General features: G+C 40.5%; 1 protein-coding gene across 1 annotated transcript in view; it reads right to left on the reverse strand.

Annotated features, from left to right (window-relative positions):
• The window catches only part of LOC106608176 (leucine-rich repeat and fibronectin type-III domain-containing protein 2-like), a 190,225-nt gene that overhangs the window by 84,760 nt on the left and 87,757 nt on the right, over positions 1 to 17,708 (reverse strand). The window contains exon 3 of the mRNA XM_014205961.3: positions 10,134 to 10,234. The gene's annotated coding sequence lies outside the window, so the exon portion shown is untranslated. The remainder of the gene's footprint in view (positions 1 to 10,133; positions 10,235 to 17,708) is intronic.

Consider the following 17,708-nt stretch of genomic DNA (forward strand, 5'->3'; position numbering starts at 1 on the left):
CCCAGAAGACAGCTAAATGCAGCACTGACCTTTGATGATCTTCATCAGATGACACACCTAGGACATTATGTTATACAATACATGCATGTTTTGTTCAATCAAGTTCATATTTATATCAAAAACCAGCTTTTTACATTGGCATGTGACGTTTAGAACTAGCATACTTCCGGGGAATTTACTAACAATTTACTAAATTACTCACGATAAACGTTCACAAAAAGCATAACAATTATTTTAAGAATTATAGAAACAGAACTCCTCTATGCACTCGATATGTCCGATTTTAAAATAGCATTTTGGTGAAAGCACATTTTGCAATATTCTAAGTACATAGCCCAGCCATCACGGGCTAGCTATTTAGACACCCGGCAAGTTTAGCACTCACCAATATCAGATTTACTATTACAAAAGTTTGATTACCTTTTGTTGTCTTCGTCAGAATGCACTCCCAGGACTGCTACTTCAATAACAAATGTTGGTTTGGTCCAAAATAATCCATCGTTATATCCGAATAGCGGCGTTTTGTTCATGCGTTCCAGAAACTATCCGAAATGGTAAATCAGGGTCGCACGCATGGCGCAATTCGTGACAAAAAAAATCGAAATATTCCATTACCGTACTTCGAAGCATGTCAACCGCTGTTTAAAATCCATTTTTATGCCATTTTTCTCGTAAAAAAGCGATAATATTCCGACCGGGAATATCCTTTTAGGTAAACAGACAAAGGAAAAGAAAGCTTTCGGTCGACGCGGGCACGAGCCTGAGTCTCACAGTACTGTAACCAGCCACTACCCAAACGCGCTACTTTGTTTCAGCCAGAGCCTGCAAAGCCACGATTCAGCATTTTGCCGCCTTCTGAGAGTCCATGTGAGCCGTAGAAAGTGTCACGTAAGAGCAGAGATCCCCTGTAATTGATAGAGATAATCAACAAGGCCAAGAAATGGTCAGACAGGGTACTTCCTGTACAGAATCTTCTCAGGTTTTGACCTGCCATTTGAGTTCTGTTATACTCACAGACACCATTCAAACAGTTTTAGAAACTTTAGGGTGTTTTCTATCCAAAGCCAATAATTATATGCATATTCTAGTTACTGGGCAGGAGTAGTAACCAGATTAAATCGGGTACGTTTTTTATCCAGCCGTGTCAATACTGCCCCCTAGCCCTAACAGGTTAACAAGAAGTGTATCTTTAATCGTATGTATAACACTTGTATCTTATATCAATGTTTATGATGAGTATTTCTGTAATTTGATGTGGCTCTCTGCATTTTCACCGGATGTTTGTTTGAGACAATGCATTTCTGAACATAACACGCCAATTTCAAATGAGGTTTTTGGACATAAAGATTAACTTTACGAACAAAACAAACATTTATTGTCTAACATGGAGTCCTGGGAGTGCCACCAGATGAAGATCATCAAAGGTTAGTGATTAATTCTAACGCTATTTCTGACTTTTGTGACACCGCTCCTTCTTTGGAAAATGGCTGTATGTTTTTTTTGTGGCTAGGCGCTGACCTAACATAATTGCATGGTGTGCTTTCACCGTAAAGCCTTTTTGAAATCGGACACTGTGGTTGGATTAACGAGAAGTTTATCTCTAAAATGGTGTATAATTCTTGTTTGTTTGAGGAATTTTAATTATGAGATTTCTGTTGTTTGAATTTGGCACCCTGCAATTTCACTGGCTGTAGGCCAGAAAGGTTAAAGCCCTAACTGTGTGTGTATGTCTGTGCATGTTTTTCTGTGTACACGTGTGTGTGTGTAGCCGGTGTGAAATGGCTAGCTAGTTAGAGGTGCAAGCTAGTAGCTTTTCAAACGGGATGTCTCTCGTTCTGAGAGCTTGAAGTTGTTGATTCCCTTGCTCTGTGGCTTTTGTGGCATGATAGGTAACGGTACTTTGAAGGTGACTGTTGTTTAGAGGGTCCTTGGTTCATGCCGAAGTTGAGGAAAGGAGAGGGATGGAAGCAATACTGTTATATTGATGATGTTGACTCGGATCACTTGCTGCGGCGGAGAAGGAGGTCAAAACGGGGACGAGTGTAACCGGTGTGAGATGGCTAACTAGTTAGCGGTGTGCGCTAGTAGCGTTTCAATCAGTGATGTAACTTGCACAGAGTCCTTGAAGTAGTTGATATACTTGCTCTCCAAGGGCTGCAGATTTTGTGGAGCGATAGGTAATAGAGGTATTTACGGACCCACCTGTACATGAATACCTGAGAACAAATCTGGGACCCGAGCGGGTTCACACCAGACACGGACTGTTTTGATTTTGACCCCCCTTTATTCAGGGTCACATTATTCAATTTCTGTTAGTCACATGTCTGTGGAACTTGTTCAGTTTATGTCTCAGTTGTTGAATCATGTTATGTTCATACAAATATTTACACATGTTAAGTTTGCTGAAAATAAACACAGTTGACAGTGAGAGGACGTTTATTTTTCTTCTGAGTTTATAACTGACACTAAGAATGCTTAGACATGGTTGGTTCCACCCCTCCCATGCAGATTGGGGCATCATAAGCCACTTTGGGTTCATCCTGTCTTCTGCAAGGGGGGGGGTATTGTCTTAACCTGTTAGGGCTAGGGGGCAGCATTTGCACGTCTGGATAAAAAAAATGTACCCGATTTAATCTGGTTACTAATCCTACCCAGTAACTAGAATATGCATATACTTATTATATATGGATAGAAAACACTCTAAAGTTTCTAAAACTGTTTGAATGGTGTCTGTGAGTATAACAGAACTCATTTGGCAGGCAAAACCCTGAGACATTTTCTGACAGGAAGTGGATACCTGATGTGTTGTATTGACTTTAAACCTATCCCATTGAAAAACACAGGGGCTGAGGAATATTTTGGCACTTCCTATTGCTTCCACTAGATGTCACCAGCCTTTACAAAGTGTTTTGAGTCTTCTGGAGGGAGATCTGACCGAACAAGAGCCATGGAACGATGATGTCCCATTAGACACCTGGCGCGCGAGTTCATGTTGGGTACCCTCGTTCCAATACGTTATAAAAGAGTATGCATTCGTCCACCTTGAATATTATTCATGTTCTGGTTAAAAAAGGCCCTAATGATTTATGCTATACAACGTTTGACATGTTTGAACGAACGTAAATATATTTTTTCCCCTCGTTCATGACGAGAAGTCCGGCTGGCTTAGATCATGTGCTAACAAGACGGAGATTTTTGGACATAAATGATGAGCTTTTTTGAACAAAACTACATTCGTTATGGACCTGTGATACCTGGAAGTGACATCTGATGAAGAGAATCAAAGGTAATGGATTATTTACATAGTATTTTCGATTTTAGATCTCCCCAACATGACGTCTAGTCTGTATCGCAACGCGTATTTTTCTGGGCGCAGTGCTCAGATTATTGCAAAGTGTGATTTCCCAGTAAGGTTATTTTTAAATCTGGCAAGTTGATTGCGTTCAAGAGATGTAAATCTATAATTCTTTAAATGACAATATAATATTTTACCAATGTTTTCTAATTTTAATTATTTAATTTGTGACGCTGACTTGACTGCCGGTTATTGGAGGGAAACGATTTCCTCAACATCAATGCCATAGTAAAACGCTGTTTTTGGATATAAATATGAACTTGATAGAACTAAAAATGCATGCATTGTCTAACATAATGTCCTAGGAGTGTCATCTGATGGAGATTGTAAAAGGTTAGTGCATCATTATAGCTGGTTTTATGGTTTTGGTGACCCTGTCTTTGACTTGACAAAACATTACACACAACTCTTGTAAATGTACTGTCCTAACATACTCTAAATTTATGCTTTCGCCGTAAAACCTTTTTGAAATCGTAAAACGTGGTTAGATTAAGGAGATGTTTATCTTTCAAAGGGTGTAAAATAGTTGTATGTTTGAAAAATTTGAATTTTGACATTTATTTGGATTCAAATTTGCCGCTCTTGAAATGCACCTGCTGTTGATGGAGTGCACCACGGGTGGCACGCTAGCGTCCCACCTAGCCCATAGAGGTTAACCCCACCCTGGCTTAGTCTTGCAGATGCAATGATGATTTTGAGACAATGAGGGATTTTTCTACTCCTAAGCTATCTAGTAAAACACATTATTGTCTATGTAATGCAGTCTTTAACTCATTTGTCAGCTCAAGCCATCTCTGGTGACCATACGCCCAGATTAGCTGCAGGGCACTAGAGTGGAGACCATAAAAACACAGACACTAGCAGGACAGAAATGTCTTACTATTAGTTAGATATGAATTGTTAACCATTAATATCAAATAAATCAGGTAAATACACAATTTCTCTCACAATATTTTATTAATTTGGATCCGAACAGGTCCGTTCGGAACAGGTCTCTATATTTAAAACATTTATGTATATCGGGTCTGGGTGGGAAAGCACCAGGTCCATTTCGGAACGGGTCCAACTTTTTGGAACTGTGAAGACCTCTAAAAGGTAACGATGACTGTTGTCGATGTGTGCAGAGGGTCTCTGGTTCAAGCCCAGGTTGGGGCAAGGAGAGGGATGGAAGCAACACTGTTACGTGTGTGTGCACGTGTGCATGTGTGTATGCATGTCTGTGCCCACACAAAACAGAGAGCTGGTGGGTCTGTTCTTTCTTCCATTTGAATGGTTTTCTCTACCACAGCAAGTGTTTATCCCCTCGCTCTCCCACACGTATTCCTCCGCCGGTTGGACACAGAGTCCCGCTGCTGGCATTAAGACAGAATGAAGGATTACAGAGGAGCTCTGCCTCCCCATACAACCGCTGCACTCTCCACAACAGCACAACTCTCAGAACATTGCAGCAAAAAACCTACGCACTGGCTGTTGGCATTAAATAACTAATCCTTTTGGATGAAAACCAAACACCTCACAGAAGCTCGCAGAGGAACAAACGGGGCAAAATGGGTCCCTTTAAGATGGAGAAAATACAGAGTTGTCCTCTTCTGATGGAGACATAGAGACGGTTCTTAATCTTGACTATTATGTTGGGTTCCATTGGTGTCCATATCTTCTCTCCAATTTGGGGGATTCCCCCAAGGATACCCAGCAATGACATACTGTATCTCCTTAGAACAGCAATGATAAGGCTGATTAAATGTATTCAGATTAATGTGGAGTATCTCTGCAAGAGAAAATCAGACATAGCCAGTGGTGAACACGTGTTTGAGTAAGGCACATCTGACTGTGTGTGTGTGTGTGTGTGTGTGGTGTGTGTGTGTGTGTGTGTGTGTGTGTGTGTGTGTGTGTGTGTGTGTGTGTGTGTGTGTGTGTGTGTGTGTGTGTGTGTGTGTGTGTGTGTGTGTGTGTGTGTGTGTGTCTGTGCGTGCATGCGTGCGCTCAAATGTGTGTGCACTCTCTCTCTCTCTCTCTCTGACTGCTCTGGACCACTGACACAAAGACACCAGCTTCACATGACTGTTCCAGGAGTCAAACAACAACACTGAGTAGAACAACAAGTAATATGGATGGTTCCAGACATGATACTGCAGAGGGATCTATTGTGTACTGCTGTTTACACTAATGTAGTAGCATTCAGACTCTTTAACACTGCTGTTTACACTAATGTAGAAGCATTCAGACTCTTTAACACTGCTGTTTACACTATGTAGTAGCATTCAGACTCTTTAACACTGCTGTTTACACTATCTAGTAGCATTCAGACTCTTTAACACTGCTGTTTACACTATGTAGTAGCATTCAGACTCTTTAACACTGCTGTTTACACTATGTAGTAGCATTCAGACTCTTTAAGCTGTTAGGGCTAGGGGGCAGTATTTACACGGCCGGATAAAAAACGTAACCGATTTAATCTGGTTATTACTACTGCCCAGAAACTAGAATATGCATATAATTATTGGCTTTGGATAGAAAACACCCTAAAGTTTCTAAAACTGTTTGAATGGTGTCTGTGAGTATAACAGAACTCATATGGCAGGCAAAAACCTGAGAAGATTCTGTACAGGAAGTACCCTCTCTGACCATTCCTTGGGCTTCTTGGCTCTGTTTATTGAAAACTTAGGATCTTTTCTGTAACGTGACACTTCCTACGGCTCCCATAGGCTCTCAGAACCCGGGAAAAAGCTGAATGATGTAATTCCAGCCCCAGGCTGAAAAACATTAGCGCCTTTGGTAAGTGCTCTATCAGAGGACCATCAGACTGAGGCGCATGCACGGGGCGACACCATGTTTTTATTTTCTCTCTCTTCGTACTAAAACACGATTTCCCGGTCGGAATATTATCGCTTTTTTACGAGAAAAATGGCATAAAAATTGATTTTAAACAGCGGTTGACATGCTTCGAAGTACGGTAATGGAATATTTAGAAATGTTTTGTCACGAAACGCGTCGTGTGCGTCACCCTTCTTTACCCTTTCGGATAGTGTCTTGAACGAACGAACAAAACGCCGCTATTTGGATATAACTATGGATTATTTGGAACCAAACCAACATTTGTTATTGAAGTAGAAGTCCTGGGAGTGCATTCTGACGAAGAACAGCAAAGGTAATAACATTTTTCTTATAGTAAATCTGACTTTGGTGAGGGCTAAACTTGTTGGGTGTCTAAATAGCTAGCCCTGTGATGCCGGGCTATCTACTTAGAATATTGCAAAATGTGCTTTCACCGAAAAGCTATTTTAAAATCGGACATAGCGAGTGCATAGAGGAGTTCTGTATCTATAATTCTTAAAATAATTGTTATGTTTTTTGTGAACGTTTATCGTGAGTAATTTAGTAAATTCACCGGAAGTTTGCGGGGGGTATGCTAGTTCTGAACGTCACATGCTAATGTAAAAAGCTGGTTTTTTATATAAATATGAACTTGATTGAACAAAACATGCATGTATTGTATAACATAATGTCCTAAGATTGTCATCTGATGAAGATCATCAAAGGTTAGTGCTGCATTTAGCTGTGATTTGGGTTGATGTGACATTATATGCTAGCTTGAAAAATGGGTGTCTGATTATTTCTGGCTGGGTACTCTGCTGACATAATCTAATGTTTTGCTTTCGTTGTAAAGCCTTTTTGAAATCGGACAGTGTGGTTAGACTAACGAGAGTCTTGTCTTTAAAATGGTGTAAAATAGTCATATGTTTGAGAAATTGAAGTAATAGCATTTCTAAGGTATTTGAATAACGCGCCACGGGATTCCACTGGCTGTTACGTAGGTGGGACGAAATCGTCCCACTGGCCCTAGAGAAGCTAACACTGCTGTTTACACTATGTAGTAGCATTCAGACTCTTTATCACTGCTGTTTACACTATGTAGTAACATTCAGACTCTTTAACACTGCTGTTTACACTATGTTGTAGCATTCAGACTCTTTAACACTGCTGTTTACACTATGTAGTAGCATTCAGACTCTTTAACACTGCTGTTTACACTATGTAGTAGCATTCAGACTCTTTAACACTGCTGTTTACACTATGTAGTAGCATTCAGACTCTTTAACACAGACGTAGAATTTTACTTACAATAATGTAAAAAAAGATATACATTTCATTGTTTCAAATTGTCCTCAAATGATAGAGAATAGAGGAAAATGGTTTCTATTCCCTGGCTGTGACGAGTGAAATGATCCAGCACAATTATGTCCATGCAATAAATCATTTCTGTTTGTCAAGAGAGTCATTCGTATTTGTACCCTCAGATGTAATACCCATTAACCTTGTGCTAGTGCCTCATTCAGCTGGCTCCTCTAGCAGCTAATAACATCATGTTATCCTCCTACTCTCTTAGAAAAGATAGGATGGAATAGCCTGTACTGTCAGACACGCACATCTAGTGCCCACACACACACACATGCACGCGCACAAAGGCACGCAGGCAAGCGCACGCACGCACGCACATATATACACACACACACACATTTGTTTTACTATCCTTGTGGGGACCAAACAATTAATTCCCATTCAAAATCCTATTTTCCCTAACCCTAACCTTAAACCCAAACCCTAACCCCTAAGCCTAAAATAGCCCCTTTCCTTGTTTTAATATCCTTGTGAGGACTTCTGGTCCCCCACAAGGATAGTAAAATTAAAAACACACATTCACAAACACACAACATGATGTTCTCTTAGAAAAGAGAGGAATGAGTATCCTCAGACAAACAAACTGTTGTCAAATCTATTCTTATTGGATTATGCAAGGCTTTATCTCAGTCATTGTTGTGTAGGAGTTATGGCATCATTATAATAAGAGTACAATCCTAACCCTGCACTTTTCTTTCTGTGAAAGTGGATTTTCTTTGTCTGAGCAAATAGCCCAAAACGCTGTAGAAGCAAATAGATATTATGTACATTATATGATTTTAGAGTTTTACAGTAATCCCAGTTTCCGTCTAAAAATACTTTACAATGAGTTCTTCTGTCTTATAAAATGACAGTCTTTTGAAGCAATCAATTTGATTTTAAAGGGACAGAGAAGTTTTATTGCAATGAGTTGCGGATTGCTTTAACAGCCATGCGATAAAATGTCCTGCAGGAGAGGAGTTAGTGTGCTTGACTTTCTCAGTCCCTTATCCTCAAAGAGACAGAGAAACCACCGAAGCAGAGTGTATCAATCTTAGAACTGCCCATGAAATTAGACGGGATTCCTCCTCTCAAATCCTGGCGGATGTAGTTTCACGGACTGGGCGGGATTCTAACATCATACATCTCCTTTCTCCTCCCTTCTCTGTCCAACTCTGATTAAGATGGCATATCACCTTTTATTGGCAACAAGACAGGTGTAATAAAACATGGATCCTCCCCTACTGCATGGTCCACTGTATTGTTTTTACCCCGCATTGTTGATTGATTTATTTGGTCTACATGGAAAACACAGGACACAGCTGGGCACAGTTAGGCTATAGCAGATTCAAAATGGCTGCCGTCGGTTATGCTTCTACATACTGCCCATATTTTACCTCTCAGTATCAGCTGTCACAATTTCCCAATTCACAACCAGAGATCTTATCCTCCACTCCCGCCAGAGGAAGCCTTACTGAGACTCATAATGCAAGGCTACCCGTGGTGGCCGTGTCAGAGAGGTACGTCCTTCTCACACCACGGACCTGGGCAGCTGGAGCTGTGTTCACAACAGAAGCCATATCAAGAACAGAGAAAAAGTCTTGCTGCTGAAAAGATACAGCGAAAGAGTGTAGTTTACTGTAACATATCAAGCAATAAGTCCCCAGTGTAGCGGTAGTAGACTATTCATTTACTTCGATGTTGAAAGCAGCAATGATTGGTGAACTTCGATTCAGCAGCACCCGGTTTAGGGTAAAGGGATAAGGGCTTGAAATTCCTCCTGCTGTTTTTCTATTCACTTGAAGAGATAATTGTGCAAAATTTAAAAAGTTTTAATTTAGGTTTTTCTGTGAAAATGAAACAAATCATTCTGGCAAGGCATATACAGTAGGGACACAATACTTTTGAAAACCTTTGGCTGTACCTGGGTAGCAAAACAGAAGGCATGTTTAAATCTTCAACATATTTCCGCGCACAACACAACACAGACTCAAACTTAACTTATATCCAAACACCAGAATTGACCTGACCTCCAACCAACTTTTTCGAGGTCTGTGCTCAATAACAAAAAGTATCTTAAAATTCTTGATTTTCAGCTTCATGCATTTAATGGCAGACTGTCCTGACCTTGGTCAGCTCCTGCACCCCCAGGGGGTTATAGATTTGATTTGATGTGGTCAGGGTCAAAATCCACCGTAATCCTTGAGAAAGAATGCCTGCTGACTTTCAATAACCAGGAGGCTGCAGGAGCTGGAGCCTTTCCTCCCCCTTGTCTTAAGGGCACCCAGGGGTTAGTCTGAGAGAAATCATAAACCCTAGGGAACCTGCATGCTTCTACAGTATGTGTCCAATACTCCTCAACACTCCTCACTCAGCCACGCCAACACAAACAACAATCATCAGTCCAGCCTCGTACCACCTCATTCCACCCAAACACTTCCTTTCCCAATTCTTTCTTCTTTAGAAGCGAAAGCCTTTAAATGATTTCTCAACCTTTGTTTTTCCTCTAGAGAACTTTGTTTTCGTACCAGTAAGGTTAAGGCCCGCAGGGATTGGCTCTGCTGTAGGTGTGTGAGGTAAGTGGATTCCAAACACCTGTGCACTGCTCGGTGCTACTTACCTGTATTGTGTGGTTTCACTGCCATAGGTTCACTCACAGGGCGCCACCCATCAATCACAGCCTGCACGTCTCTGACCACCACACCAGAGGGAATGGTTAACCTGGAGGACACACAGGACACACACACACACACACACACACACACACACACACACACACACACACACACACACACACATTCTGATCAGTTTACACATGGCAACACACTCCAATCAGCTCTAACACAGAAATTCTATGTACACTTTGTAAATAGCTACAGGAATTCTGAGAATATGATGGATATGGAATTACTGTACATGCAGTGGTCAAATAAGTCCCTTGTACAGTGCGGTTAGGATTTATTGCATAACGAGTTCCGGCTTCCAATAATACAGCTCTAGCCCTGCAGCATACACACTGTTTGGGGAACGCATAAGAGCCATCCATCTATGTAACACCACTGCGATAGACATCCTCAACGTAAGTCCTCATCATCTAATGCTTTGTATTCGATGGCTTTGACATAGATTGTCAGAGCAGCAGTACTAGAAACTCAGATTCCTCTTATAGCCAAGTGGAATCTTAATATGAATATGACGAATGCCCTGCAAAGGGAATATTGTTTTCAGCCGTATCCATAGGACAGTCATACGGGATGCAGGGGAGGGGATCCGAGTGCCAAAGAGAGATATAATAAATATGACTAATGCATACTGAGTATGGTGATGTAAGACAGGAAATAGCTGTCTTATTGATTATAATAAGTTAAGAGGTACAAAACAATAAAACCTAAGAACTACATTTACGTCAAGTAGCAAACACTCTTATCCAGAGCGATTTACAGTGGTGAGTGTATACATTTTCATACTTTTTTCGTACTGGTCCCCCCTGGGAATCAAACCCACCACCCTGGCGTTGCAAGCACCATGCTCTACCAACTGAGCTACACTACATAAACTGTCCATTAATCTCCCTGCGTTTAGACCAAAGAATGCGATGCGTGAGATAACGAGCTGCAGTAGTTCCAGTCTTTGGGTTATCGTCACTGGATATGGATGTATCAGGATTGGGTGAAGGCAGTGCTTAAACTGCTTTGTGTCGAGTGCTTCACACGTGTGCCCACACAGATCGGAACTCTCAATTTCTAACGAGTATAGACCAAGAAGTTAATCACGCAGCTGACCAAATTACGCAAGATTTTACTTCTGGGCTAACCAAGATTAGCTATCCATAACACAAGTAATTTGTTACACTAGCTCCAACAGACACAGACAACACAGACACCTCCCAGACAGACTGACTGGGTTAGCTTGACAGACAGACTGACTGGGTTAGCTTGACAGACAGACTGACTGGGTTAGCTTGACAGACAGACTGACTGGGTTAGCTTGACAGACACATGGACAAATAAGTGTGAAAACATGGGAGCCCATTGTAGAAGTGTAGGACTTTCAACTACATTTAAGATAATTCACTCTGACAGAATATTATTGCAATAAGATATTTCCTATAATTACAACCTAGTGCACCTGCCACACTCATTAGCTCTGTGATACGGGTGAAGAATTCAGCTGCATTTATGTAAATTGAGAGCTTGATGAAGTTATAATGAATTGGATAGCACTGGATTATAAGGCTTTATGGAGTAGAGACATTGTATCTTCTTTAATTGTGTACCTCCCTATTCTTGCAAAACGTTAAGTTCAAAAGATACATGAGTGATAAACATGTAAACTGCACAGACGTGTTTCCGCTTTTGACGAATCACTTTGCAAAAAACTCTAAAACCAAGACAATTTGAGGGAGTAAATGTTTTCTTTAAAAAATTACATTGATCTTTCAAATCAACTTTAGGCCTAACCTTTTTCCATAATGATCTATATTTATCTAACATTTGAATGTTCCATACACTGCAACAAAGAGCAGTATGTATGGAGGCTTTCGATTCATTCACACCTTAAAACCCTCCACTGCTCATCAACACACTCATCTATTTGGATTTTATCTGAATAAATATGCAGAACATTCCTTGAACACAGTTCTTTTTCAACTAATGACAAGCCAATGACCGTGTTCCTCTTTAGCCCATCTTGAAAGGAGGATTCTGCTTTCCCATTAGTGACTAATGTGCTATAATATTGACTGCTTTTGCGATGGGCCATCATGCAAGACTAAAAAAGTGCAGAATCTTAAGCACATGGAGGGAAGCTGATGTGAGTTTCTGCCTCCTAGCAGCCACATCTGGTAGGTATTTCTCACTTTATCCAGAGCCAAATGCTTTGACTTACACATGTTGAGATCTAAATGATCTTGAACCTATTCCATGGCGAGAGATGGAGATAGATGGAGAGATAGAAAGAACGCTGTTAGTAATTAGTCAGGTGGCGAAATAGAATTTGCTGCCAAGTGAATTAGACCACGTCTACTGTGCTGCATCTCATTCTTTAAAACAATGACCAGAAACCAGAGCTTTGCTTCAGAATGCTTTGCTACAACATGGACATCTTCATTTGACCAGTTTCTCACAGCAGGAAAATAATCCTGCAGCAAAAGGACATGTGAATTATTATGTGTATAATAATTAACCCCCTAGATTTGAAATTGAATTAGCATAACAAAAAAAATCGACATAAAAATCCATCAGTTTAAGCTAGAGATATGTTTTTTTTTTGATGGATGCGGTGAAAGATGACAGAGCTATAGCGGTGTTTGTCAGACAATGAGACATTCACGAAAATTGCTCTTCTCACAAAATCGGCTGTACCGTCCTAACAGTTTGGCCTGCAAACTGTTTTGCTTCAGACTCATCTGAAGGTCCCCTGGGACCAGTTCAAAAATAATGTACTGTATATACGTCCATACCAGTCAAAAGTTTGGACACACCTACTCATTCCAGGGTTTTTCTTTATTTTTACTATTTTCTACATTGTAGAATAATAGTGAATACATCAAAACTATGAAATAATAGAAATGGAATCATGTAGTAACCAAAAAAAGTGTTTAACAAATAAAAATATATTTGAGATTTGAGATTCTTCAAAAGTAACCACCCTTTGCCTTGATGACAGCTTTGCTAGCTAGGTAAACAATGAACCATAATCCCAACTCATGACGTTACTACCCTGCATGAATCTGCAGGTGGCTAACCAACCAGGTTCAATGTTAGCTAGCTAACATTAGGCTATAGCTAGCCAAGTAAATGGCTCTGCGATACGAATAATAACATCATACATGTAACGTTAGCTAGAGAGCCAGCCAGCGAACGTTAGCTAGCTAGCTAAACAATGAACCATAATCCCAACTCATGACATTACTACCCTGCATGAATCTGCAGGTTACTAACCAACCAGGTTCAATGTTAGCTAGCTAAAATTAAGCTATAGCTAGCCAAGCAAATGGCTCTTTCTGTCAAAATTAGAAACGTGTAATATCTGAAAATGTAGCTAACTAGACCATCTTACCTGTATACATGGATGGACGCATCTCCTGTTGGATGCCATGGTTGCCCTTAGTTTGAAGATGTAATCCGGAGACAGGTGGTTTCTCCATCTCCTTAGCTATCATACTCAAAATCCACTGATTTAAAAACTCGTTCCTCCAAAATGGGAGAGCAACACTTGTGCAGTTTTAATACACAATATGTTTTTTAAAAAGTAACGTTAGATAGGATTACCTAGACATACTGACCAGCTCAAATAGACAGAAGCTGGCAGACCAATCCAAACTAATCTCTCAGAATGTCCAGCCTACTCATTATCTCAGCCAATCATGACTTGCGAGAAGGTTGCAGCATTTTTCTGTGGCTAAACCAACTAGGCTTGTAATTTAACAATTGTATTTGTATTTACAGATGACATCAAAGTTTGTTATTAAGGCACATGAAAGTTCATAAGTTCGTGAAGGCATTTCTGCCAATTAACTTGTTAGGGCTAGGGGGCAGTATTTACACCGCCGGATAAAAAACGTACCCGATTTAATCTGGTTACCACTCCTACCCAGTAACTAGAATATGCATATACTTATTACATATGGATAGAAAACACCCTAAAGTTTCTAAAACTGTTTGAATGGTGTCTGTGAGTATAACAGAACTCATATGGCAGGCAAAAACCTGAGAGATTCTGTACAGGAAGTGGCCTGTCTGACAAGGTGTCGTTCTTCTTGTCTCTGTTTATCGAAGAGTGAGGATTTTAGCTATCCCGTGACACTTCCTACGGCTGCCATAGGTTCTCAGAAGGCGGCAAAAAGCGGAATCGTGGCTTTGCAGGCTCTGGCTGAAAAAAAGTAGCGCGTTTGGGTAGTGGCTGGTTACAGTACTGTGAGACTCAGGCTCGTGCCCGCGTCGACCGAAAGCTGTGTTTTCTTTCCTCTGTTTAGCTAAATGGACATTCCCGGTCGGAATATGATCGCTTTTTTACGAGAAAAATGGCATAAAAATTTATTTTAAACAGCCGTTGACATGCTTCGAAGTACGGTAATGGAATATTTAGATTTTTTTTGTCACAAATTGCGCCATGCGCGCGACCCTGATTTACCATTTCAGATAGTGTCTGGGACGTGCGAACAAAACGCCGCTATTCGGATATAACGATGGATTATTTTGGACCAAACCAACATTTGTTATTGAAGTAGCAGTCCTGGGAGTGCATTCTGACGAAGACAACAAAAGGTAATCAAACTTTTATAATAGTAAAGCTGATATTGGTGAGTGCTAAACTTGCCGGGTGTCTAAATAGCTAGCCCGTGATGCCTGGGCTATGTACTTAGAATATTGCAAAATGTGCTTTCACCAAAAAGGTATTATAAAATCGGACATATCGAGTGCATAGAGGAGTTCAGTATCTATAATTCTTAAAATAATTGTTATGCTTTTTGTGAACGTTTATCGTGAGTAATTTAGTAAATTGTTAGCGAATTCCCCGGAAGTTTGCTAGTTCTGAACGTCACATGCTAATGTATAAAGCTGGTTTTTGATATAAATATGAACTTGATTGAACAAAACATGCATGTATTGTATAACATAATGTCCTAGGGTTGTCATCTGATGAAGATCATCAAAGGTTAGTGCTGCATTTAGCTGTCTTCTGGGTTTTTGTGACATTATATGCTAGCTTGAAAAATGGGTGTCTGATTATTTCTGGCTTGGTACTCTGCTGACATAATCTAATGTTTTGCTTTCGTTGTAAAGCCTTTTTGAAATCAGACAGTGTGGTTAGATTAACGAGAGTCTTGTCTTTAAATAGCTGTAAAATAGTCATATGTTTGAGAAATTGAAGTAATAGCATTTCAAAGGTTTTAAAAATCGCGCCACAGGATTCAACTGGCTGTTACGTAGGTGGGACGAATTCGTCCCGCCTAGCCCAGAGAGGTTAACGCATTTTGATAAAATCAAAGTTTACGTTCAAATGGCTCTCCTATGCAGTAGTGACCCGCAACATACATCTAGTTTCCTGAAACAGGGTCACATACTAATTCATTTTTAAATGGATGGGTTTACTGGTGGTAAAATAGGCATGTTATACCATTTTGGACCACCAGGCTGCGGATGTCATGCAATCTGTCGTTTTTGTGTTTATTCTTTTTCATAAAAACAATGACAAGTTTGATGTCGGACAACAATAGAATGTTCATGATGTTACTGACAACTGTCTACAGACATGTCGATAGACGTAGTATAAATCAGCCTTTAGTCTTGAAATCTTTGGTTGTTTAGTACACTACTGTATTCACTCCGTTTAGCATATGCCTACATACAGTTGAAGTCAGAAGTTTACACAAACTTACGTTGGAGTCATTAAAACTCGTTTTTCAACCACTCCACAAATTTCTTGTTAACAAACTATAGTTTTGGCAAGTCGGTTAGGACATCTACTTTGTGCATGACAAAAGTAATTTTTCCAACAATTGTTTACAGACAGATTATTTCACTTATAATTCACTGTATCACAATTCCAGTTGGTCAGAAGTTTACATACACTAAGTTAAATGTACCTTTAAACAGCTTGGAAAATTACAGAAAATTATGTCACGGCTTTAGAAGCTTCTGATACGCTAATTGACATCATCAATTAGAGGTGTACCCGTGGATGTATTTCAAGGCCTACCTTCAAACTCTGTGCCTCTTTGCTTGACATCATGGGAAAATCAATAGAAATCATCCAAGACCTCAGAAAAAAATTGGAGACCTCCACAAGTCTGGTTCAGCCTTGGGAGCAATTTCCAAACGCCTGAAGGTACCACGTTCATCTGTACAAACAATAGTACGCAAGTATAAACACCATGGGACCGCGCAGCTGTCATTTGCTCAGGAAGGAGACGTTTTCCGTCTCCTAGAGATGAACGTACTTTGGTGCGAAAAGTGCAAATCAATCTCAGAACAACAGCAAAGGACCGTGTGAAGATGCTGGAGGAAACAGGTACAAAAGTATCTATATCCACAGTAAAACGAGTCCTATATCGACATAACCTGAAAGGCCGCTCAGCAAGGAAAAAGCCACTGCTCCAAAACCACCATAAAAATGCCAGACCACGGTTTGCAACAGCACATGGGGACAAAGTTTGTACTTTTTGGAGAAATGTCCTCTGGTCTGATGAAACAAAAATAGAACTGTTTGGCTGTAATGACCATCATTATGTTTGGAGGAAAAAGGGGGAGGCTTGCAAGCCGAAGAACACCATCCCAACCGTGAAGCACGGGGGTGGCAGCATCATGTTGTGGGGGTGCTTTGCTGCAGGAGGGACTGGTGCACTTCACAAAATCGCATCACGAGGAAGGAAAATTAAGTGGATATATTGAAGCAACATCTCAAGACATCAGTCAGGAAGTTAAAGCTTTGTTGCAAATGGGTCTTCCAAATCGACAATGACCCCAAGCATATTTCCAAAGTTGTGTCAAAATGGCTTAAGGACAACAAAGTCAAGGTATTGCAGTGGCCATCACAAAGCACACATCTCAATCCACCTGAAAATTTGTGGGCATAAGTGAAAAAGTGTGTACGAGCAAGGAGGCCTACAAACCTGACTCAGTTACACCAGCTCTGTCAGGAGGAATGGGCCAAAATTCACCCAAATTATTGTGGAAGCTTGTGGAAGGCCACCCAAAACTTTTGACCCAAGTTAACCTCTTGGCGTTCCCCTAGGATAGGGGGCGCTAAAGCGATTTTTGAAAAAAATTTGTGCCCATTTTAAACGGCCTCCTACTCAAACTCAGAAGCTAGGATATGCTTATAATTAATACTTGTGGATAGAAAACACCCTAAAGTTTCTAAAACTGTTTGAATGGTGTCTGTGAGTATAACAGAACTCATATGGCAGTCAAAACCACGAGACAGATGGAAACAGGAAGTGGAATTCTGAATTGCGAACTCAACTTCATCCCTTTGCCTATTAATCACACCGTGAGCTATGGTTCATTGAGCACTTCCTGTTGCTTCCACTAGATGTCCCCAGTCTTCACAAATTGGTTTGAGCCTTCTACTGTTAAAATTGAATGAATGAGACGCTGTGGAACGTGGTCACACGGAGAGGGCCATCACCATTATGACGCCGGCGCCCCTGGTTACCCTCCCCTTTCGAAACGTTTTGAAACACAATGCA

This window comes from Salmo salar, chromosome 06 (assembly GCF_965601325.2).
Source record: "Salmo salar chromosome 06, fSalSal1, whole genome shotgun sequence".
Classification (NCBI taxonomy): domain Eukaryota; kingdom Metazoa; phylum Chordata; class Actinopteri; order Salmoniformes; family Salmonidae; genus Salmo; species Salmo salar.